Source organism: Protopterus annectens, chromosome 8.part0, assembly GCF_019279795.1.
Source record: "Protopterus annectens isolate FY-2018-M chromosome 8.part0, PAN1.0, whole genome shotgun sequence".
Lineage (NCBI taxonomy): Eukaryota > Metazoa > Chordata > Ceratodontiformes > Protopteridae > Protopterus > Protopterus annectens.
Window position 1 is genome coordinate 1,360,905,758 of NC_056741.1, and position 26,684 is coordinate 1,360,932,441.

A 26,684-nucleotide genomic window follows, 5' to 3' on the forward strand; every position below is an offset into this window, starting at 1 on the left:
TTGAGTTCCTCGAAGTTCCTCAAAGTTCCACATTGAAAGACTGTCACACATTCAGTGTTAGGAATTTTTTTAAGTGAAATCCATTGTAAATAGAAGTGAATCATATTAATTCATTAAAAGATCTTCTTTATAAGTAAAACCAGCTTATTTTAACCATCCTATGGCCTTCCTAGATGAAGTTGTTAGTAAGCCATTAGTATGTGTTCCACATTTTGCCCATTTGTTCCGCATTATGAGGGCTAGTGTTCCTCATTTTGGACATGGAAGGTTGAGAGCTATGGTTAAAACACACCAGGTAAACAAACTCAAATGTTTTTATTTCCTTAGCTAAACAAACAACCTACAACGGTTATTACCACCGATAACTGTCAAGGAGCAAAGGGTGCACAGTGGGTTATTTCCAGGCTTATTGATGGACAGAAGCGTTAGTTCCTGTCTTGGGTTTTGTGTGGGTATGTCCATCCACCCACGACATTACCTCTCAGCTGTACGGATTTTCACAGGATGTCCAGATTTTTGTCTCATATTTTTGGTCTGTTCCTTATAAAACTTGTGATTTTTCTGGCAAATCACTGGGATGATCTGAGGACTGAAGTCACCAAATAGTGATACACAATTGTGTTTTAGACTTCATATTCTTCAGAAAAATGCATGATAAGACAAATACTGTTATTCTAGCAACTTTCAAAGTTTATAAGAGAAAAATTTAAAATCTGTCCCTATTTTTGGACCTTTGTCTCCCTGTTCTCTGTCTTTGCCCAGATTTCTTTTGTGCTAAAAGGTTAAGAGGTATGACCCCAGAACCCCATATATAATTATATATACACATATATACCTGCATATATTATTTTTATGTGTGTGTCACGAAACCAAGGAATAGTTGACACTCGCTGTTTTGCCCACTTCAAATTGAAACTTAGTTAACCTAATCATTCAAAAAAAACAAACCTCAACTAATCACAAAAGAAAAAGCTCTTTTTTGCGACTAAATTACATATGTGTATGTCTGCGTGTGTGTGTCATATATACAGACATACATTGTGTGTGTATGTATGTGTGTGTCTATAGATATATATATATATATATATATATATATATATATATATATATATATATATATATATTATAGTGTGTGTAAAATATACTTTTAAAGCTTTAAACTTAAACCTTGAATATCATAGGCTGGCCTCAAACCAGCAGACCATTTTTTGTTCATTATTAATTGATTATTTATTTATTTATTTATTATTTACTTATTAATCTATCTTTTGCAAATTTGCTGCTAAATATTCGGTGTAGTTTATCATATGTCTTATGTAATGCATCAATAGACTTGTATTGCCTCCATGGAAAGCGTTCCCCTGAATGAATCTAACTTAACATTTTCAACAACTTCAACGAAAGTGATAACATGCATGAATATATATATATATATATTGCGGTGTTTTGGCACCAGAAAGTATTTTTTATTCTCCCTCCCCCAGTAGAATATTGGAAAACAAACATGTGACCATTCGAGTAAACAGAAGAAAGACCAGCAATTTGTTTATGTCAAAAAATAGTGGTGGTGGAGAAAAGAGTTAATCATGGTGGTTTTGCTCCAACCATAGAGTTAGCAAACAATCCACACACTGCGATGCAAGCTGATTCCGTAAGGCAACGAGCAGCCAGGTTATCTTAAAAAACACTGTATTTAATACAAAAATTGAGCACTTTCATCTTGTTTTATAACAGACTTCTTCAGAACCAATGAATCCAAGTAAACCACATTTAAATAACCCTGTCAGAAAAATCACACGTTCAAATTGCACCAATAAGAAGCACTGATAAAACCACCTCCCATTTATACGTCATTCGGTGACTTAAAAAACTATTGTTTGGAAGAACATAGGTTCATAGGTGTGTACTAGGCTAATGGCCATGGAGCCTTTACAAGCCAAGCCCATAGAAGTGCCCTGGCATCATGTTGCCCAACGTTAGTTCCCGGTGCTTCTATCAAGTAGAGCCACTAGAGTGATCCCCGGGGTGAACTTTCTATTTCCCATCCACTCATCAAGATTTCTATTGAAGAGGGCCAGTGAGGTGCTCTGCTTGACATGTATGGGAAGTCTATTCCAGAGCATGGGCAGTTTCTGGGTTATGAACATGTCTCTCCAGCATGTTCTGTTGATTGTGGTACTGAGGTTGTAGTCTGTGGAGCTTGTGGTGTGGAGGGATTGGGATTTCTTTAGATGCAGCATTTCTAACAGAGCTGGGTCAGATATGGCTTTGTAAGTCAAGCAGAGATTGCCTCTTAGTAGACAATATGAGACAGAGAATAGCTGGAGTTTTTTTGAGTTTGTCCATGTGCAACATGTGTTTAAGGCCTAGGATCCTCTTCATGCGGTACTTTTCTGACCTTTCCAGCTGTTGCATGTGTCTAGTGAGGTACATGCCAAATGGGGCAATATATTTCTTCCTGGATACAAAACCCTTGGTAATGAGATTGCCACTGTGGTCAGAAAGTCCTTCTATGTGGCACATGTGGTGGTCAAAGGAGAGGCTGCTGTCAAACCTGCGCCCCCAGATCTCTTATAATGCCTTCAGTGTTCAGTGGGCTCCCATCAATGTGGTAATTAGTGGGAACTGAGTTTTTCCAGAGGAGATGATGATGCATTTTTTTGGCATTAAGCTTAAGGCCATGGTTTTGACATCAGTCATTGGTCTCGGTGAGTCCTTTCTGTAGGATGTCTACATCACTTGGGGAGTTAATAATGGCTCCCAGCTTGAAGTCGTCTGCGAACTTGGTCAGCCAGAGTCCTTCTGTGTTGGCCTGGATGTCTGAGAAGTAAATGCCAAACAGGAGAGGATTCGGGACTGATCCCTGTGGGACTCCACTCGTGACTGGTCGGCAGTCTGACTTGGAGTCTGCTACTTTCACACTGTGGGTTCTATCTGTGAGCCAATTTGCAACCCACCTAGTGATATAGGGGTTGTTGCCTAGTTTGGTGAGTTTATCAATAATTCCTGAGTGGGAATGGTATCAAAGGCCTTGGCCAGATCAAGGTAGGCTTTATGAACTGCCTTGCCCTCATCCACAGCTCTGGTGACTGACTCAAAGAAGTCAATCAGGTTGAGCAGGCATGATCTACCTTTCACAAAACTAAATTGCGTGGGATCTAGACTTTGGAGATTCCCTATATCCTTGTTAATTAGGTCCATGATGAACACGCCATAGCCTTACATATCAGACCTGTCAGGCTATTGGAGTGATAATTCCCAGGGTCTGTAGTTGCTCCCCCTTTATGGAGAAGGATGAATGTAGCAGTGTGCCATTCGGTAGGGGCAAAGCCTGAGGTGAGGCTGTGATTGAACATGGCACACATGTGGTACCAGTTCACTTTGTACTTCATGTAGAACACATCCAGGGATATTGTCGGGTCCCATGGAAGCTGCATTCTTGACCTTGGACAATGCAGCTATAACCTGTGCTGCAGTAATGCTGGGTGCCTGTCATTCCTCTGGTATTGTGATTGGTCCTTGGGGAGGGGGGAGAGGTAAAGTTGGCACTGAATCTGTCAGCCAGTATGTTGGCAATATCTGTTGACTCAGTATAGGAGGTACCATTGTGCAGTAACTCAGAGCAAACCTGGGTGTTGCCATGCAGATTTTTAATATAACTATAGAAGGCTTTGTGGGTTTTTTTAGTGTCTGCTGCAATTCTGCCTTCATAACCAGCTTTAGAGGTTTTGATGAGGGATCTCAACTTTTTGTTGAGGCTAATAAGAGAGTTTTTCCAGTCTTGGGACTTCACCTTTTTCTGCAACAGTTTCTTCCTTCTCTTGTAGAGTTTATTAATGGCAGGGGACCACCAGATTGCCTTCCTTTTTTTGGAGGAGAGCATGTTGGTTCTGTTGGGTATGGCTAGTTCCATGCATTTATGTTAGTGTTCGTACAGTGCATTGGTGTATGATTTGGCAGTCCTGCATCTATTTTCCATTGACATGGGTGCCATGAAGTTAGCCACCTCTGTTTTTGGGAGTCCAAAGTCAGCTTTGGAGAAGTTTTTCATGGTGGTTACCTTTGTGAAGGGTGTGGGTGAGATGTGGATTTCCATGGTGATTAGTTTGTGGTTGGATCTAACCAGGGAGGAATTGACTATTGCTGTAGAGCAGTGGTTGCCCATGTTAATAATAACTAGGTCAAGGATGTTGCTTCCTCTAGTGGGGTAAGAATAAGCTGGTCCAGATCATTGGAATTGATGAATTCCAGGAAGCGTTCGGCCAGTGTATTGGTGTATGAGTAGTTTTTCCAGTTGATGGAGGGGTAGTTGAAGTCACGTAGTATGAGAGTGTTGGGTTGGATTATAATAGTTTCCATGGTGCTTAGGAACATGGAGTGAGAATCTTGGGACATGATTGGGGACCTATAGCAGGCTACGACCTGAATCATCTTACCCAATGTTAGTTGTACCTGAAGTATATGAGATGCTTTAAGCTGAGCTACTAGTCTAGAGGTGTGCATATCCTTTATGAATATGGAGACACTACTGCCTTTGGAGCTTCAGTCCATGTTCTGGGGCCGAAAGGTGTGGAATGAGTTAAAGCCTGGTAGCGCAGGGGTGCTTTCTGCTGCTTTAAACTAGGTGTCCGTTACAGCACAAATGTTTGATGTTCTCCATTTTGAGAAGTGCTTTGAGCAAGTGCATCTTGAGAGTTAGACTTCTAGCATTTAGCAGCATGACCCTCAGACTGCATTTATTTATAGCTGTTACGGTGGTAATTTGATCTTTGGAATATCACCTAAAAAAGGCACTATAGGGGTGGCAAGAGTCCTAGCCAGTATACGGAAACCCAGGGATGGCAGATGCAGGCCATCTCTGGCAAAGCATTGAGGTCTGTCAGTCATGTTATCCCAAGCAGACAGATACTGGATCCCCTTAGAATGACACCAGAAACTTAGCCAATTGTTGAAGTCAGTTATTTTCTGCTTGTACTGCGGTATCATTCTGGGCGATGGTAGGATGTTGCTCAGGGCTAGGGTCATACCTGCCAGGGCCACATAATCCGAGAGCTCCTCCAGGTCTCTCCTTATGTAGTCCAGAGAGGTGCATCTCAGGTCATTCACACCCACAGTGATAGAGTCATACCTGTACTTGTTGTGGAGTGACCTGAGTGCGTGTGTTATGTATCAGATTCTGGCACTTGATAGATAGCTGACTGTTACCTTCTCCTTATTCATCCTAGTGAGTGGGACATGAGTGCTTCATTATCGAATCATCTGTGATTAGTGTATTGGGCAAGCTATTTTGCATTCGAGGCTTAGGGTGAGGGGCACACTGTAGGTGAGCTATGTGTCTTGTGGTTTGTGCTGTGGTGGTCGAGTGCGTTTCTGCCTTGGAGGTCTCTGCTGTTTGTGTAGATTTCTATTGAGAGCCTTCGCAAAGGTGGGTTTGTGATTTGTGTTTCTCTGTGAGAGCTGTGATGGTGGGTGTTCTGGAGGGCTGTGTGTTCCATGTGGTGTGGTACAGGTGTTGACCACCTCCTCTTGACCAGCTATTCCGGTCTTGACTTGGATATATAAGTGCATCTCTCACAAGTCTGAGTATTAGGAGGTAAGAGGAGAGGGTTGTCTGTGTACATGAGGCAGTTGCTACACTGCCTCAGAATGCCCAAGTTCACCAGGTTAATAGGAGAAAGCATAGGGAACTGACCTTTAGACTTGCCAGGAGGGATGGTCATTATTGCTAAGTACTGGAGCTGTTTCCTTATATATATTCCTTTTACAGGAAAAATGTCACTCAAGGTGCCTGAGTCTGTACAGAGCACTGCCAAACACTTGAGGGGAAACTAATACGTAGACCCTGAAAATTTAAGGATGAAGTATTTAGGCAGAATATGAAAAATAAAGAATTAGCTTGTCAAGAATGATGAAAAGAGGGGAGTCGCATGAATGGCTACTGTCTGGCTACTACTAATGCTGATCTCAGGACAGCTTCACTCTGTTGGGATACAATACTCCTTTGCTTCTTCTGTCACCAGAAGAAAAATGTTAGCACCAATCCCAAGAAGAGAAGGAGGCCACGGCCTGTTTGGTGGTCCACAGTCTTGTCCCAGATGATGCAAGGGTCTGCAGGCTTGTAGCCTTTTTCTGTTAGATGTCTCGAATAGCAACCAGACCAATCGGGTACATTAAGCACAGACACTCACTCTCCAACCAGAAAGAGTCTGGAATCAGTGCACTCTGCTCCTACTCTCACCAGGATCAGAATATAAGCACAGAATGTTAAGTTGTCTATCTCGTCTTCATTCTTGCTGGTTGGGTTCGGAGCCGATCCTCTGCTCCGACTCGACCATCTTCAAAAGCTTGAGAGCTGCTTACTGGCTCGAGGCCCCCTCCTATATCCCATGATGCCTGGCGCTAGATACCCAGATCTCATTTTCCGCTTCTGCTACAAGGTTGCGTTTTCTGGCTCGGGTCATAATTTTCACTTTGTTCTTATATTAGGACTTTTTTGTAGTTTATTAGGTATACTTTTATTGTTAAAGCTTAGAGTAGATTCCATAGCAGTTTTAGTGTTTATCTCACCTTCAAAACTTATTTTCTCCTTGGAGAGTTTTTCCTTTCCCTCCCCCACCCCCGTTTACCTTCAAAGTAAGCCGTTTTAGTTAGAGGCCTATCATTGTTTTGTTTTTAAGGTAGACAAAAGTTTTCTTTTTAGTAAATTGTGGTAGCTTGTACGTCTTATATTAGTATAGTGCGTGTGTGTGTGTGTGCTGTTAGGGTGTGGTAACTTGTATGAATTGTGTGTATTTTTTTTCAGTTACCTACTCTCCACTCTACTTGTTATTTGTATTTGATTTCCTTTACAGGAATGTCTAAAGACACAAGTGTGTCAGGATTCAAGAAGTGTGACTCAGAAAATGTCTCTGACAGATGGTCACACTTCATGTGTCTACTGCTTGGGCTCCCTACACCTGCAGGACTCTTGCTCGGTGTGTCACGCCTTTAGTCCAAGAGTCCTGCAGGAGCATAGGAATAAGCTTATCCTGAGGGGTTTGCTTAAACCTGAAGGATCACCGGCCAAGACTCAGTCAGTGAAACCTTCTAGGCCATCGAAGCTGTTGGCTCCCAGCTCGGAGCCGTCGCCGAGTATGGCTTCTGCTTCAACTTCAGTTCCGGCTGGAACCGAAGTACCTATTTCTACGTCAACTTCAGCTCCAACTGGAGCCGAAGTACCTATCTCTCAGTCGGCTCCGACTCTTCCGTCGGAACCGTCAGGGAGTCGGAAACGCTCCAGGTCACCATCATTGGAGTCGATACACTCTGCTCGAGGGTCACCCTTATTGCAATCTGAGCAGAGTCATCGATCCCACTCTTCTCGGTCTAGGCTATCTGACCATGATTTGGAGAGAGTGGTGAGCAGGCTTTTAAAGTTGCAGGCCCTGGCAAAAATGCTATCCAGCCCCCCTCACCAGGGTTCGGCTCTACCTGTTTCACCAATAGTTCCTCCTTCGACTCATCCCTTGAGTTCGGAGCCGGAGCATGCTGTGGCTGGAACCGTGGGTCCATCGGCACCAATACCTCCCCTTTCAATGCCGTCGTCGGCTCCGATCTCTTCCATGATGCCGTCCTTGGAGGGATCTGGGCGCCGGGACTCCCTCGTCTGCTCCGAGGGGGCGAGTGGCATCGGACCCTTGTCCGACCCCGTTCTCCCTCTCGGAGCTTCGGCGCAGGTGAGTTTGGCTCCTACATCAGCTTCAGAGCCGTCCCTCTCAGTGCCGGGAAGGATTCCGGTCTCTTCGGAGCTGGAGCCTTCTATGGCATCGGGAAGGGGCGCCTTCGAGGTCATGAGGAGTGTGCTGGCTTCTGAGTCAGCCTCACGGTCGGCCTCATCGGCTCCTCCCCCCATGGTGCCTGCTCCTGCCTCTGCCCCTCCTCCAGACCCCAAGCGTGGGGAACAAGCGTTCCAGGGCACCCCATTGGGTGTATCTTCCTCTTCCAAGGCCTCCCCTGTTCATTCAGAGGAGCCCCCTCGAAAGAGAAAATGCAAGAGGAAGCACGTTGACTCCCTTGAGTCTGTCACTTCACATACCGATTTGGAGGAGTCGGAAGGGTCCCCGAGATCCCCCTCTGAGGACATCTCCTTCTCAGACATCCTTGAAATCCTTAGACAGAGGGGGGACTGGACTACCCTTAACCCTTCCGAGGATGAGTCAGTATTCCTGGACGCATTTGGTTCCCGACCCTCCACCTCCTGGGTGTCTCCGCCTTTCGATCCACTGATGTCGGTGGTGGCTCGAAAGGCATGGTCAGCTCCAGACACAATGGAACCAGCTCCCTGTAGGCCCACAAAATTCATCACCGCCCCCTCAGGACAAGCAATTTCTGACCATGGGTGTTCCCCTTGATGCCATGGTGGTAGCAGCGGCCACTAAAAAGGAGTTGGCTGAAACTTCTTCGTCTGTCCACCCCCCTAATAAGGAATCTAGGACGATGGACAGATATGGGAAGCGGATGTTTTCCTCAGTGACCTTTTCCATGAGGTCTCTGAACTATTTGTGCCATTTTACCCGCCTTCAAAGGGATCTCCTTAAAGAGTTAGGAGATACCCTTCAAGATCCATCAGCTGTGGGGGCTCAGGCTAAGATTGCCTCCCAGCTGGCAACTCTAAATTCTGTAGTAAACTCCTCCATGCGGCTCATCTCTTATGCAGCTGATGGAGCGAGTAGGGCCGTAGGCACAGGTGTGGCTTTGAGGAGACACACTTGGATGCGGTTATGCAACTTTGCGGAACCCTTTAAGGCGTCTTCCACCAACACCCCCTTTGATGGTTCTGCTCTGTTTGGACCACAGGTGAAGGATACCCTTACCAGGTGTGAGCAGGAAGGCAAGACTCTCTCTGCAGTTGGAGTCCATTTTTCCACTCCTTCAAGACCATATCCCAAGGGTCAGAAGAGTGGGAAGATGTGGTTCTGGAAATCCCAGGGAGCCGTAACTGACACACGTGGAGAGTTTCCCTCCAGGGGCATAGGAGGGAACAACAACAGACGCCGCCCTAGGGGCAGGGGGGGTCCGCAAAATCAGGGCCAAGTGTCCACCTTTGGAGGCAGTCGGGGGAAGATTATCGCTGTACCCAGAAGCCTGGCAAAGTATAACAAAAGACAAATGGGTACTTTCTATCATATCCGAAGGCTACAAAATCCCCTTCTTTCACACTCCCTACATTCCCAACAAATCCCTTCCAGATGTTCCACCCAATCTAAGGGATCAAGCAGTTCCAAGGAATTTCAAAACTGCTAAGAAAAAGAGCCATCCAGTCAGTCCCAGCAGACCAACAAGGATCCGGAATTTACTCAAGGTTCTTTTTGGTATCAAAAAAGACAGGGGACTGGAGACCCATTCTGGATCTCAGCAGACTAAACAGGTCTGTTCAAAGAATGAAGTTCCGGATGGTCACGCTACAGTCCATTTTACCCTTTCTGGGTCAGGGCAATTGGATGTGCTCGATAGATCTTCAGGACGCGTACTACCATATCAGAATATACAGATGCTCTGGAAGATTCCTCTGCTTCCGGCTGGGAGCCAGTCATTATCAGTTCAGAGCGCTGCCCTTTGGTCTCACCACAGCCCCCAGGGTGTTCACCAAATGTTTGGCAGTAGTCACCGCTCACTTGAGATGGCAAGGATTCCAGGTGTTTCCATATTTAGATGACTGGCTCCTTACTGCAACCACCAGGCATCACCTGCTGCTAGCCAGAGACTACACAATCCAAACGTGCTCCACTCTAGGCATCACAATAAATTTCGAAAAGTCTGCATTCGCCTTGTCAATCTATCACCTTTATAGGTGCAAACTTAAACACAAAGGACATGTCAGAGACTCTACCAGTAGACAGAGTGTTAGCCATTCGACGACATGTGCAGGTCTTATTACGATGCAAAAAGATTCAGGCCAGATTTGTCTTAAAAACATTGGGTCTCATGGCAGCAGCTATAATACTAGTCCCCCTTGCACGCTTTCATATGAGGATTCTTCAGTGGATGCTGTTCACACAGTGGTCTTTCCAGCAACTCCCGATGTCTCACAGGATAATTATATCACAGTCATGCAAAAACCAACTTGTCTGGTGGATGGTTTCCCCATCATTACACCAGGGCAGACTATTCATTCTTCCTCCCCCAGTAGCTATGGTGACCATGGACGCCTCCCTGATCGGGTGGGGGGGGGCATTATCAGGGCAGAACAGTCCAAGGCACCTGGCAGCCTCACAAGTACAATCTGCATATCAATGTCTTGGAGATGAGAGCCGTGCTTTTAGCGTTGTAAGTTCTTCAGAACTCTCTTCCCACCGGGACCATTGCAATTCAAACAGACAATATGTCAGTGGTATGGTACATCAACAAGCAGGGCGGAACCAAGTCATACCCTTTATGTCGAGAAGCAGTCAGACTTTGGCAGTGGGCGATCTCTTCCCAACGGTTTCTGATAGCAGCACACATCCCTGGGAAGTCCAATGTTATAGCAGACAGGCTGAGCAGAGCAATTCTCATGCCTCACAAGTGGTCTCTCAATCAGACTGTGGCGGACAAAATCTTCCGCAAATGGGGTCAGCCTTGCTGTGACCTTTTTGCCACCCCCTTCAACAGCAAGTGCGACAATTTTTTCTCTCTCCTACCTCTTCCCGGACACCTCCCCAGAAACGCTCTAGTTCACGATTGGCCCCATGGACTTCTTTATGCATTCCCTCCATTCCCCCTGATTCCCAAACTAATTCAGAAAGCTACCACACTAGGATGCAAGATGATCCTCATTGCGCCTTACTGACCTCGACAAATTTGGTTCCCCTTCCTGCATCATCACCTTCTGGAGCAACCTTGACCCAATTCCAGATCTCCTGATCCATCAATTGGGGCGGGCTGCACCAAAATCTCTCCAGCTCACTGCTTGGTTTCTCCACTTTCCGACTCTAGCCAGGCTTTCCAACATCTCCCATTCGGTGTGTGAAATCATCTTATCCTCGCATAAGTCGACCACTAGAAAGACTTATGCTAGTAAGTGGAAACGTTTTTCCTTATGGGCAGAGAACAGGAATATAGATCCCTTTTCAGCCCCTGTGCACCATATTTTAGATTTTCTAGCAGAACTTTTTCGAACTGGATCCTCTTCTGCCACGATTAGAGTTCAGCTAGCTGCAATTTCAGACTTTCATACGGGCCTATCTGATTCAAGCATCATGTCCCATAAGCTTTGTAAAGCCTTTCTGAAGGGGACCACTCTACTCAGGCCCCCAGTAAGAGATCCCCCGCCTCCATGGGATCTGAATTTGATTTTAGCTTCCCTGATACTGCCCCCCTTTGAACCGGCAGCTTCTTGTTTCTTGAAGTTTCTTTCTTGGAAAACCCTTCTTTTGGTTGCAGTTACGTCGGCCAGAAGAGTTTCTGAATTTCAGGCTCTTTGTGTACGTCCTACTTACCTAGTTTTTCACAATGATAGAGTTTCTCTTCAGACTAATCCTTCCTTTCTCCCAAAGGTTGCTTCTGATTGTAATTTGAATCAGTCCATTGAACTGCCCGCGTTCTTCCCGAATTATTCCAACAAGGCAGAATACAAATTACATCAGTTGGACGTCCATAGACAATTACGCTTCTACTTGCATAGAACCAAGCAATTCAGAAAATCAGACCAGTTGTTCCTGTCTTACGTTGAAGGAAAACGAGGCATACCGGTGTCAAAAGTCAACTTATCTAGGTGGTTGTCTTCTACTATTACCTTTATATATCAGTTGAGAAACAAAGACCTTCCTGCTAAACCCAAAGGTCACTCCACCAGAGCTTTAGCTACTTCTGTGGCTTTTCAGGCTAGATTGCCAATGGAAACTATTTGTGCGGCAGCTACCTGGGCTAATCCACATACCTTCATTTCACATTATAAGCTGGATGTGGCTTCCAGAACCAGAACTGTTCTGAAGAGTCTGTTCCGATGAGCCACCCAGGATTGAGGTGCTAGGGACGCTGTCCCAACCAGCAAGAATGAAGGCGAGATAGACAACTTAACATTAAGAAGTTATGTACCTACCATAACGTTCCATGTTAGTTGTCTTATTCTCGCCTTCTTTCTTGCGTCCCACCCTCCATCCCCCTATCCTAGTAGACCGAGAAGAGTTCCTTAGGCTTCTTTATCACTGGCTGAGTCTTCTCTGGCTGTTACTGCTGACTGTCAGTCTCTCCAGTAGTTTCCTGTATCCTGCTACAGTTACTGTATTATCATGATTATTATTATTATGTCTGTAGTTAGGTTACCAAACGAGATCTGGGTATCTAGCGCCAGGCATCATGGGATATAGGAGGGGGCCTCAAGCCAGTAAGCAGCTCTCGGGCTTTTGAAGATGGCCGAGTCGGAGCCAAGGATTGGCTCCGAACCCAACAAGCAAGAAAGAAGGCGAGAAGAAGACAACTAACATGGAACATTATGGTAGGTACATAACTTCTTATTCTAAGCTGTCACCTATAAGGCAGTTATTAAGCTTTCTGGTGATCAGCAGTCTCCAGGAAATAATGTAACTGCACTCCTCCTCTCACCAGGAGAAAACAGAAGCACTAATCCCAAGATGACTACTGTGTGGCAGAATGTGGGCTCTCCAATAACTGGTAGTCTTGCAATAGATGCTTAAACGTACTCATAGGTTCATAAGTAAGTACTAGGCTATCTGCCCGAATGCATTTATAAGCCTAGCCAGAACGTGTTGGCTTTTGCCGCCCCCTTAGATTATTTCTCTGTGCCTCTGTCCAGCAGAGCCACTGAAGTGAAACCTGGGGTAAACTTTCTGTTTCCCATCCACTTATCAAGGTTTCTTGTTGGCGAGGAGCTCTGCCTAATGTGAATTGGAATCTTGTTCCAAAACATGGGAAGTCTCTGGGACAGGAATCTATCCCTCCAGCACGTCCTATTTATTGTTGTGTTGAGGTTTAGATTCCTAGAGCATGTGGCTCGAGGGGATATGGTTTTCTTTAGGTCGAGCATGTCCATCAATTCTGGGTTGGACATGGCCTTGTATGTCAGGCAGAGATCACCTCTGAGTAGGTGGTATGCAACCGAGTACAGCTGGAGTTTCTTCAGTCGAGCTGTATAGGGCATCTGTTTGAGGCCAGTGATCCTCTTGGTGAGGTACTTCTATCATCTTTCAAGCTGTTGCAGGTGTCTTGTAAGGTACATCCCAAATGGGGCATTGTACTCTATGCTGGGTCTGATGAGTAGAGGGGCACAATGACCTCTCTTGGTCTGGATCCGAACCCTTTTGTGATTAGGTGGGCCACATAGGATTTTCTAACCACTTTGGCAATGTGATTATCAAAGGAGAGATTACTATCTACTTGGGTCCCCAGATCCCTTATTACATCTTCCGTATTTAGGGGACTACCACCTATGTGGTAGTTTATGGGTAATTTGTTTATTCCAAAGGGGATGACTATGCACTTTTTGGCATGTAGCTTGAGGCCATGATTTTGACACTAGGGATCCGTCTTAGTGAGACCCTTTTGAAGGATGTCTGTGTCAGCCGGAGAGTCAATTATAGCCCCTAGTTTGCAGTCGTCTGTGAACTTGGTCAGCCATAGTCCTCCTGTGTTTTCCTGTACCTCTGAGAAGTATATGCCGAACAGACGGGGTACTAGGACTGAGCCCTGGGGAGCGCCACTTGTAACCGGTTTAGAGTCAGACCTGGCTCCCGCAACTCTCACCATGTGGGTTCTGTCCATGAGCCAGTTGGCAACCCATCTTGTGATGTAGGGATTTATGTTCAGGCTGGTGAGCTTGTCTATAATACCAGAATGGGGAATGGTGTTGAAGGCCTTTGCGAGGTCTAGGTAAGCTGTGTACCACCTTTGTCTCGTCTATAGCCTTGGTAACTGTCTCAAAGAAGTCCACCAGGTTTAGGAGGCATGATCTGCACTTAAAGCCGAACTGGGTAGGGTCCAGTGTTTGGAGGTTCCCAATGTCTCTGTTAATGAGTTCCATGATGATGCGCTCCATAGCCTTGCAGACCAAGCTAGTCAGGCTTATAGGGTGATAGTTCCTGGGGTCTGTCCTGGCTCCACCTTTGTGGAGCGGAATAACCACTGCTGTGCACCACTCTATGGGTACGTAGCCTGTGGAGAGGCTGAGTATGAACAGTGTGTTTAGGTGAGGGGTTAGTTCATCTTTGAGTTCATGTAGGACGCAGCCTGGGACACCATCTGGTCCCATCGATGCTGTGTTTTTGGCTTTGGAGAGGGCTATTTTAACCTGAGTGTCTGTGATTTCAGGGGCTCTACATTCTTCTGGTATGGTTATGGGCCCTTTTGGGGGTGAGCAGGGGTGAAGTTTGCACTGAACCTGTCTGCCAGGATGTTGGCGATATCGGTCAGTTCAGTGTATTTTGTGCCATTCTGCACTAACTCAGAGCAGATCTGAGCATTGCCACTTAGATTCTTGACATAGCTAAAGAATGCCTTGTGGTTATCTTTGGAGTCCTTGGCAATTTTTCTTTCAAAGCTCGCCTTGGATGATTTTATGAGGGATCGTAGTTTCTTGCTGATACTGATCAGGGATGTCTTCCCTTCTTGGGATTTTACTCTTTTTCTGTACTAGTTTCCTCCTCCTATTGTAAAGCTTGTTTATGGCAGGGGTCCTCCAGAGTGGTTTCCTTTTCTTGGAGGAGTGAGTCTTGGTTTTGCTTGGGATAGCATGATCCATGCATTCTTGTAGGTGCTCATAGAATGCATTAGTAAAGGATTTTGCAGCTTGGACAGCATTATCCTTTAGCATGGAGGCTTTGAAACTTTCCACCTCTGTCTTAAAGTAACGTGAAGTTTGCTTTTGAAAAGTTTGTCATGGTGGTTTCCTTGTCTGTGGGTGGAATGTGGATATCCAGAGTGATTTGTTTATCGTCAGATCTAACCAGCGAGGGGTTGACCTCTGGTGTGGAAAACCGGTCACCCAAGTTGGTGATGACCAGGTCCAATATGTTGTCACCTCTGGGTGGGAGTGTCGACCAGCTGATCCAGGGCATTTTTTGAGTTTATAAATTCTAGGAAATGTTGGGCAAGGGAGTTGGTACTTTAGTTCTCCCAGTTAATGTTTGGGTAATTGAAATCACCCAATATTAGGGTGTTTGATAGGACCTTTATGTTTCCCAGTGTTTCCAGAAATGCGGAATGGGAGTCCTGGGACATGGTGGGTGATCTGTAGCAAGCTACAATTTGAATTGCAGTTTTTCCCGTTGTTAGTTGCACGTGGATGATCTCTGAAGCATCGTGCTGTGCCTCTAGCCTGGAGGTGTGGGTATCCTTGATAAATATGGATATGCCCCCGCCTTTTGTATTTTGGTCTGGGTTCTGTGGCCGAAATGTATGGTATGAGTTGTAGCCATGTACTCTCCAGTCCAGCTGGTGAATCTGGGCATTTTGAGGCAATGTTACAACTGCCTCGTGTACACAGACAACCCTCTCCTCCTACCACCAAACACTAATACATGCGAGAGATGCAGTTATACAGCCAAACTGGAGGCTAAGCTCTCTCAACGCAAGACTGGATCAGACAGTCAAGAGGAGTGGGAAAATACTGGCATTACGCCACCAGTCTCGCATAGACCCATTAAACCAGCACCGGCAAAAAACGCACACAAATACACAAAAACATACTCTGAGGCTCTAAATAAAAATCAAACTGTTTAGACGGCTCACACCATCTAAGTGATGCTCAAACAATGCAGCGAGTGAACCCGACTCGAACCTGATAAGTTTTTAATAACAAAGCTTCCACAAAATAGTAAAACTAGAACTTAAAAGCCATAACGTTAAGCGCTTTCATCTGTACATACAGACTTCTTCAGAACAAATTTTACATATAATACACTTCCTTTTAAAACCTTTTTGGTGCCAAAATTTCATTACTTACATTTAAAGTGCCAATGCATCAATATTTCATTGTATCATTACAAAATGTAAATACAAAATATCCTTTCCAACATCTCCTAATATATGATTCAGTTTATAACAATCTACTCTAAATAAAAATTTGCAAAAGCAACAGAGACCGCCAAAGCAGACATCCAAGCAACCTCCACCTCCCCCCAACACAAACCATGAAACACATACTTCACAAAACCAGTGTGCCATGCAATCACAGCCCTTAAGGCAAAATAACATACCCAACACACTAATAATAGGTGACTCTATAGTCAGGCACACTGACGTCCCACTCACTGGGCCGAACAAGGAGAAGGTCACTTTTAGCTGCCTGTCGGGTGCCAGGATCTGCCACATAACACAAGCACTCAGGTCACTCCAGAACAAGTACAAATACGACTCTGTCATTGTCCATGTTGGTGTGAATGACCTGAGCCGTACCTCCCTGGACTACATGAAAAGATACATGGAAGAGCTCTCTGATCACGTAGCCCAGGCTGGTATGACCCTGACCTTGAGTAGCATCCTGCCCTCGCCAAGAATGATACCACGGTATAAAGAAAAAATTATCAATTTCAACAATTGGCTAAGTTTCTGGTGTCATTCAAAGGGGATCCAGTGTCTGTCTGCCTGGGGTGACATGCTCGACAAGCCTCGCTACTTTGCTAGAGACTGCTTGTACCTTTCACCCTTAAGCTTTTGAATACTGGCCAAGGCTCTTGCCACCCCCATAGTGCCTTTTCTAGGCAAGGCTCAAAAGAAAACCCACCGCCATAAATAGCACAAGTAACAAAAAAACTGATGGTAATGCTACTCGATGCCAGAAGCCTAAACCTCAAAATGCACACACTCAAGGCACTCCTCAGTATGGAGAAAATCGATATATGTGCAGTAACAGAAACCTGGTTTAAGGCTCCAGAGAGCACCCCAGCATGAAAAAAATGGTCTATCCTAAACACTGCAGTGTGCATTAGATGATTTAGAAAGTATTACCTGTCTAAAGTTTTAGTGGAGAGTCACTATTTTTAAAACAGCAAGATGGATTGAAAGGGGGGTGGTCACTTTTGTATTCTAGTACTATGGAATACAGTAGGATGGCCAATAAATGTAAATAGTTGAAGGGGAGTGATTTCACAAAATGATAATTTTGTGCTTACGCACACCAGCCAGTAAAAGCAGAGAGGAAATGATATGTAGTCAAATTAACATAAGGGGCAGGCAACTAGAAAGACAGTGGTGTTTAAGAACACAACAGTAACCAGGTGAGAGGGTGGGAAACTTTCTGTCTGACTCACAAGAGACAGAGCTGTGGTCTCTTAAAGTTTTAATATGCAGTTAAAAGCAGAATACAAGTAAAATACAGTGTAGATAAAACAAATCACAACATACAAAATAGAAAAAGGCAATAAAGTAATACAAGATACAACAAATAAAAAGCAAACTAACCTTTCCCTCACAGCAAACTGTAGCATTGTCTGGGTGAGCCTTTCCAGTAAAGCTATAAGTAGCTGCAATAAAAGCACATTCTCTGTGGTAGAGGAAGTACTTTAATGAATGCTTTGTAGCCAGTCAGTGATAAACATGAATGTGAAGCTCAAAAAGAGAGAGGCAGTTGCTAAGGATTGGTTATACCATGTGAAAACACTACTGACCACTCACAAGGGTCAGTCAAGAAGAAACAATCCAATAATTGGTGTACTTGAACTGGTGAGAGGGAGGAAGCGACTGCCCCATATTATCAGAAACCAGTGTGCCTCTTGGACCAGCATCAAAGGGAGCCACATCAAAATAGTGCATAGAGCACCCTGGCAACCAGCAGCAACTGCAACTTGGAAGCCACAACCAGTAATGATCAGTTTAGAAGCTTAAGTATTAAAGTGTAAATTAATATTGCTAATGTGGAGTCTTGGCAACAAACTTATGATCAGGGAACATAGTGTTTATTAAGTAGGACTTTTCAGTATACAAAAAGGAGGAAGATGGCACAGTTAGTGTTTCCCATGTGATAATGCAGGCAGAGGGGTGTCTGTCTGTTTATCTTGCTTCAGTTATGATACAGTTTAAAGGAGAGTTAAAACTTTCCAGACAATGGAGGAGGTCCATTATGCTGTGCATGAGATTGTCAAGAGATTCCACGCCTTTACAAGAAGGTACTTTAGGAGGAGACAAGATTTCTGTTGGGGAAGAAACCCAAGCAGCAAATTTAAACAAATCTGAGAGAGGGAACAGTTTAAAGCTACTATCTCAACTTCTCCAAAAGGACTTGCATTCAGTTGTGCTTCCAAGTGCTGTGTTCAATTGTTTCCAGATACCTTACAGTATTTATTCAGTTGTGAGGTAACATTAAGCTTATTTTCTCCTATTGCGTCACCTTTAGAGCCTTAATTTCTAATTTGAAAATTAGTAAGCATAGTTTGTGGCAAATAAACATCTAATTTGAGATTACCAGGACACACGAGGGATTGGAAGTATATGACCAAGATAATTGTAGCTATTTGCATTATTGATGGGAGTGGAGGGTTCTGCGCCCATATAAGATTTAAATGCAGCTGCCATAATAATGGCAGAATGTGCAGAAGAGTGACATGTAAGCAGTATTTTTGCTCTGACCTTAAGGTTGAAGATCGATCTTTATAGTTTAGGTGCTTTTTTTTTTTTTTTTTTTTTTTGGTGGCATTATGCAGAACACACAAGGACAAAACAGGGTGCTACTCTGGGTTGGGGGGGATCAAGCTAGCCTAGTGGCGATGAAGAAATTAAGTTTGGAATTGTTGATGTATGTGAGTTTAGTCTTGAGCTATGGTACTAGAGTCCGGGAGAAAGACAAAGTGAATTGTCCTTTTGAAGTAGAAAGTGGAATAGCCTACTGTTAAGTCTCTCCAAAAGGAAGAAATGGTGCTTAAGGTTGCTTTGTGAAGTATAAAGTGGATAATGAATTCTGTGAGAAGGGAAAGAGTTATGTTTTTTAAGAAAGAATAACTGTGATATTTCAGCTTTGTAGGCAACTTATCTAGGACATGATGAGCATTCTAAAGTTGGACAAGGGGTGATTTTTTCATGATGGCAGTGGCAGCATGTCCGGAGAAGAACACTGGGATAGCCTTACTTGGTTGCAGTCATAATGCTGAATAGCTGGAGCAGAAAACACCATTATGATGAACACACAGGGCCGAAAGTGATCGCTGTACAGTGGAGACTGGTGTTTTCCCCTTTTCCCCACTATAGTGTGATCTCAGAATTGGTATGGGGGTGCAGGAGGGTGGCATAGAACATCAGCTGAGTTTTTCAGTAATGGGTGTTTTTGTCCTTTGTGTTATTCATAATACCATTCACCTTTCTGGCCATTTGGCATTATGAATTTATTCCACCCCATGTAATAATGCCAGGATTAAGAGTCTTATCCGGGACACCTTCATAGATAAAGGTTGTTTTGCAGGATTGAAATGGGTCTTTGAAGAATGTAGAATTATCCTAATGACAGTTTATATCCCACGAAAGTCACCTGTTACCCTTGCATCCTAGTATTTCATGAGATAATGGGATACTGGAATGTAGTGACCTACAGAAGGGATATGGACAGGGGCTCAAGACCTTTACTAATAAATGCTAAAGGGAAGCTTTTTAGGCAATTGATGGTCTCTCTAGGTCTCCGGGATGCATGAAGATTGAAACCTGGAGGAAGGACAGGACAAAGGGTGTTGAATATTATTTTGTCAGTATTTTTTTTGGGGGGGGGGTTGTCTATTATGTTGAATATTATTTTTCTGAGTACCACACTCTGTCAAGATTAGATAGTTGCTATATTATTTTTTTTAACACCCAGATAAAGTGGCAGAGGTTAAGAGAAGGGCCAAGGATGTTCTTTGACCATTTTTCCTTCCTGTCCGATACTAAATTTAACAGAAGAGTGGATTAGTGGATTTGCCGAGGCATTGGGTGGGGGTCCAAAATGGGAGGAGGTGGTTGGAAGATACAGCTGAGAGTTTTCTTGGGTGCATAGGAATAGGAAGGGAGTGAAGAAATGGGTTCAAGGCACATGGATTTTATGAGATGAGATTTTTGAAATATATGTAACTCAAAAGTAGGGAAGCTAGAGATATAGCTTTCTTGCAGGTAAAAACCCTGATTAGACAGAAGAGGAAGAAGGTATATTAGAGGTGAAGAAAGTGTCTTTACAGCCTCTTTTAAATATCATAGTCGAATGCAAAAAGGCAGATGGTATATTTTGGGAATTCTTCAGGGCTGTTGAGAGCATTAGCAGCGAGGGTGAGATGACAACCATGGAAAGGGAAGGTTTGACATAAGAGGTGATTAAGGGGACTGTGACAAGTATGGACAACTATGGAAATGCAAAAGTAGTATTTGAATAGGTATTTTTCTATAAATATTGGATGTGAACACTTCTTTGCACTGTTCTTCTCAATGTTCACATCCAAAGAGTTGATCACATTGGGGTCACATATAGATGTGAATTTTAGAAATTCAGTAGTGCCCTACAAAACTTAAACTGTTCAAAGGAAGCAATGTCTCCATTCCATAAAATAAATGTCATCAAAAAACCTAAAATATTTGTGTATTTGGCTTTTGAAAGGACAGTCCACAAACCATATTCCATTCAGCCAAGACAGGATTTGCATACACTGAAACACATTTTGCCCCCATTGCTACCCCTGAGATCTGTTGAAAAAATTCACCGTCAAATTATATGCGACTCCAATGTGATCAACTATTTGGATGTAACCACTGCAAAGGAGAGTGTAAAACTCGTTCACATCCAATACTTATAGAAAAACAACTTATTAAAATACTTTTTTGCATTTCTATAGTTGTCATCGCCTTAATCAAAAAAAGTGTTAAAAGCCAGATGGCACATCTGTCAAGGTTAAGTTTAAACAACAACAAATTTACAGTTGAACTAGAATTTTTGATAGATTTATTCAGGGAAAGGTGTTACCCTAATAGGTTGTTGAATCAAATAAAATCTGAAATTGTGGAGGGGAGGAAAACAAAATATGCTCCTATTTTAAATTCCACATTAGGAGACAACTACCTACACCAGCAGGGAAACAAAGAAAGAATTAATGAGGCAATGCGTGTTCACTGGGAAGGTAACATGTAATGTTGTGGCCCTAGTTTAGTAAAAGTTATGTTTACCTGTTGGGACATTATATTCAGTGAATAATTGAAGAGTATACTTGGTAATGTGCCCAATATGGTATACAGTAGAGGCAGAAACACTAAGAATTATGTGGAGAATGGACATTTGAAGATAGGCCATTATGCATTTTCTAAAATGGTAAAATGTGGATGTTATAAGTATTGCAGTTTTATTAACGACAGGCCTTTTGTTATTTTGGAGGGAACAAGTAAGACTTTGACGTGCCTAGGCAGATGCAGTTGTAACATCAAGATGGCAGTTTACTTGGCAACATACACTTCATGTGCTGGATTTTATATGGGAAAAACACAAGGAAGTTAAGGGATAGAATATACGAAAATATTTATGATATTAAAAATGCAAGGAGACTAATGATCTCTACAAACACTCATCAGTCTGTTAAAGGATGTGCAAGTTAATCTTTTTTATCACTGATAGGGTAGAAATAAATGACAGAGGATTTTTATAATTTATTAGAATTTAAAAGAATTAATGTGGCAAATTAGACTGAACGCAAACTCACTGGGCATTAATGACAATCTAGCCATCATGATTTTTTTTTTTTTTAAAAAACAGACCAACATAGTGTTCCTGCAGGTAGAAGAAAACAGAATACACTGCAATGCTTGAAATAAAAACAACTCACAAAAATAAAAAAATATTTTAATGTGGTAAGCGCTTTCACAGTTCAACACCGCTTCATCAGACCAGTTTTTTTTTAGTTTCTCTATCATTCATTGATCTTGATTAGACATGTGAGGTATATACCGTCATACACGTGGTTATAGTTGATGGTCACATGTCTGTGTGCATTAGTTTTTAAAAAGGGTTGTTTACTGCCTGAAAGGATTTTCTTTAAAGAACCCCCCCCCCCCCCATTTTTGTATAAACTAATGTCTTACAGTGAATCTCATATTTGCTATGTGTTATTTGCATGTGTGATAGCTCAGCTGTTCTTGATTTCTCACAATGCCCTTAAATTTGTCTCTCTTTGGTCTATTCCTCAACATTTGTGATTTTCTAGTAAAATTTGTTGAAGACTGTTATCGCTAAGTAATGACATTTGAGTGTCAGACTTCATAGTCTTCAAAACTGCAAGCTAATGTAAAACCTTTTATTCTTGCAACTTTGAGACTGTAATAGCAGTATTTTAAAATCTGCCTCTGATTTTGAGCCTTTATCCCTCCTGTGTTAGATTTGTTTGTGATTTTTGTACTAGGAGTTTGATAGATTTTTTTTAATCAAAATCTTGTGAGGTGTACACAGAGTGGAGGCTATAACTGCAAGGTGGGCAGTCTGAGGATGAAAACAACTCTTACTTGTTTACTTTAAACAATCTGGCTTTGCAGGAATAGTCTGCATTTGTGTGAAACAAATTGGAATGCATTGAGCTGCTATGTGTTTGGGTGAAACAAAACTTCAAGTAAATTATTTCCATAATTTTGTTTTTACTACAATTGGACATCTTAAGCACAGCGAATAACTGGGCTATTATTGCTGGGTGCAAGGCCTGGCTATAAATGAGAATGGCTGACCTGCTGTAATGAAAACTAAGTAGCCATTAGTTTAACTTTGCATGAAAACTGAATGTGTTTGTGTAAAGCAAGTTGAATAATTTATTGTAGTCCATTTTTTTTCTCACAAAGCAGATGTTTATGGTGTAAACATTCAAGTAGCTGCAGCTGACTACAGATTTTGGTAGATTTAATGACAGCAGTTTGAATACTCTTAAATTGGGTGAATAAATCCAAAAGACTGTGCATTTATGCATGGCCAAATGTTTCTGGGGGGGCCCAGGGCTCAAGATATACTTAATCTGCCACTGCATGGCAGGAATGGTTGAAATTAACTAGGCCTATAACTGTGATTTATAGGAGGTTACTAGGCTAATGGCCTTGAGGCCCTTACAGGCCTAGCCAAGAGTTATCCCCCAAAAAAGAAACCTCAGTCAGCACCTGTTGCCTCTGTCCGTGAGGAACAAAGTTTGAACCTGTGGGGCAAATTTGTGGTTTCCCATCCACTCATCAAGGTTGCACTTGAAGAGGGTCAGCAAGGTACTCTGACATGTATGGGAAGGCTATTCCAGAGACAGGGCAGTCTCTGGGAGACAAACCTGTCTCTCCAGCAGGTTTTGTTGATGTCGCATATTAGATTTAGGCCCATCGAGCTGGTAATGTGCGAGGAGTTAGACTTGCAGATATGGAGCATCTCTAGTAGGGCAGTGTCCGATATTGCCTTGTAAGCAAGACACAGATCACCTCTGAGCAATCTGTATGATACTGAGTAAAGTGATAGTGATTTAAGCCTGCCTGAATAGGACAGGTGTTGGGAGGCCATGGATTCTCTTTGTGAGGTATATCTGTGGCCTTTCCAGTTGGTGCAGGTGTTTGTAGAGATGCATACCAAAAGGGGTGTTATACTCAATTATAGGTTTAATGAGGGGGGACTACAGAGAGGTAATAACCTCCTTTTTTCTGGATGCAGTCTCTTTACTTATGAGATGAACCAAGTAAAATGCTTTTCTGACCACTGCAGCCATATGATGGTCGAATGTGAGATTGTTGTCAATCTGAGTACCCAGATCTCTCAGCACCGTTTGTGTGCTTGGGGGAGGGTTGCCATTGATGTGGTAATCAGTAGGGGCTGTGTTTTTACTGATTGGTATGATAATACACTTTTTTTTTTGCATTTAAGTTAAGGCCATGACTTTGGCACCAGTCATTTGTAGCTGTGAGACCCTCTTGTAGTATGTTAACGTCATTTGGGGAGTCAGTGACAGCACCCAACTTAGTCATCCGCAAACATGGTCAGCCACAGGCCCTTTGTCTTTGCCTGTGCAGGTGATAAAGGAAAGGCCACATAGTCAGCTGTTGGGGAAAATCCTCTGGATGGGATGGGATTCCTGTAGAAGTGTGGAAGACATTAAAAGGAGCAATAGTCTCAGCTACGGCATATCATTAACCTTTTCTGGAAAAGTGAGTCCTGTCATGGCGAGTAATATCATTGATATTAAAAGAAGGGCAGAACCCATCCAACCCAAGCTCTTGCCACCCAGCATCAGTTCTAAACCACAATTATAAAATCTTCATGGCAATTCCATCTGAAAAAGTAGCTAAAATTCTACCAAGGATAGGTGGTTGGGATCAGTGTAGGCAGGCAAATATCTGATATTATGAAGACGCACACAATTCACAGTGAGATCTAGAGGTGTAAAAAGAAATTAAAATTGTACTAGGGGATGAGAAAGCTTCCTACAAGGTTCAGTGGAAGTACTTGTGGGCAATGCATAGAATGGTTTCTCTTAAAGTTTTAGTAAACTATTACAAGAAGTTTATACAGGATCAAATATAGTGGTAAAATCAATTTAAGGATAACCTCACCATTTGAAAACTGAAAGGGGAACAAGGCAGTGGTTACCCATTATTATTTGCCCTGTATTTAGACCTATTAACGCAAAGGATAAGGACAGCAGACTTGAGGGGATAGAGTTTTTTGGGAAGAACAGTGATGCTGTTATATTGTGTATTACCAGTCTAGATGAGGTTATTCTAAATTAATTTGACATGCTAAGGCAATTTGCATGAATCTCAAGAGAACAAACTGAATCGGAACAAAACAAAATTAGTTTATGTAAATTATGTGCTATTTTGCTGGATGGTTCAAGATAATCACCATCTCCGAGGACTTTATAGGTTTGAATTATACAAAACTCTTTAATTCTCCAAGATGATATAGGAGGAGGTAAGGATGAAAATGAAAACAAGATGAAAAAGTGGAAGTGTGTGATGTTCGACTTCAAGCAGGTCATTCAAGCTCCTTATAACCTCTCTCATATTATATGCTGCACAAACTTTTGTTATGATCTGGATAAAAGATTCTAGGGGTGGTTTGAGTGGTGGTGTATATGGGACCATAAGCACCCCAGGGTTTCCTTGCAGAAGTTGATATTGCCAGTATTGAGTGAGCGGTTGGCTATACCTTGTTTGCAAGAGTATCACAGAGCAGCACAATTGACAGTAGTAAGATCTAGATCTAGAGTATAATGTAAAATGGAAATGGATGGGGTATATTCCAGAGGTGGAAAGGATAAATATGCAAACTCTTACTTTGAATATAAAAAGTAATCAAGAACATTGTCATCATCACCCCATTTTTTTCCCATTTTCTACATGGGGTCTGGGAATCATGTTAATTGTCGCCATTTCTCTCAATGCAATGCCACACTCCTGCCTTCGTCGACACTCGTGCATGACTGTCGCAGATCATCTTTCACACAATCCATCCACCTCTTTGCTGGACATCCTTATTTCATCTTACCTTATTCCTGTCTGTCCTAAATCATCTTCACAAGATTGTCTTTTGCTTTTCTGCACATATGTCCAAACCACCATAATATGTTCTATTTGATCTTTTTCAGCAATTGAAGCTACTTTGGCTACTGCTCTTATGCCCTCATTTCTTCATCTGTCACACAGAGTGCATCCTACACCCTTCTCGGGCACTTCATTTCCATCACTTCTACCATCTTCATCTGCTCTGCCTTTACTACCCAGGTTTCTGTACCATACAGTAGTACTGGTCGCACCACTGTCTTGTACACCTTACTTTTCAGCTTCTGTGTCATTCTTCTGTCATAGACTACACCCAACACTCTATGCCAGTTGGCTACAGCCCCTCTGATTCTAGCTTTGACCTCTTCATTCAGACTTCCCTTCTCCTCAACCACCCCTCCCAGATACTTGAAACTATTTACCTGTTCCACTACCTTCCTTTCTACCTCAATTCTAAGCTTCTTTTGATTTCCCCAGTTTGCTGCCATTACCACTGTCATATCTGTGTTTAGTTTCATCCCATGTGCCTTCAGTTTTGCATTCCATTGCTCTATACTTTGCTGGAGTTCTTGCTCAGAGTCTGCCTGTCATGCCACATCATCTGCTTACAGAAACTTAGATCTGTCCCCTCCAACCTGTTTGCTAATGTAGTCCCATCACCACTATGAACAGCAGTGGGCTCAGAGCTGAACCCTGGTGTACACCCACTCCCACTGGAAGCTCCTCTGTGAGGCCGAACACTATTTGTGCTTGAGTCACTGGGTTCTTGTACATAGCCTGCACTAATTCTACCAATGGTTCTGGGACTTCAAACCTTCACAGTACTGCCCAGATCAGTTTTCTTTGGACCTTGTCATATGCTTTCTCCAAGTCTAGGAATGCCCAGTTGGACTCTTTCCTTATCTCTAGCTTCTTCTCAACTGTCTCTCTCACTGAAAACATTTGGGTTGGTTGTGCTGCACCCTGATCTGAAACCTAACTGCTCATTTCCCATCTTACATTCTACTATGAGTATCCGTTTATCAATCACCCTCTCCAGAACTTTCATGCAATGTGATAGGAGTTTGATGCCTTTGTACTGCCCACAGTTAATCAGTAATCAAGAGTACCTGGGGAAAATATAGCTTGGTAAAAGTAGTGAAGATGAAGGAATAGAATGATTAGTTTGAATTGTGGCCAGTAGGTCTAGGTAGATGGCAATTTGGGATTAATATGACTTGTGGTATGAAAGGGATAAAAAAGTTTATTGGGGCAAGTAAGAGTTTGGG

At 43.0% G+C, this 26,684-nt stretch overlaps 1 protein-coding gene across 1 annotated transcript in view; it reads left to right on the forward strand.

Annotated features, from left to right (window-relative positions):
* Positions 1-26,684, forward strand: part of FOXR1 (forkhead box R1) — a 176,924-nt gene that overhangs the window by 1,007 nt on the left and 149,233 nt on the right. The gene's annotated exons all lie outside the window — the stretch shown is intronic.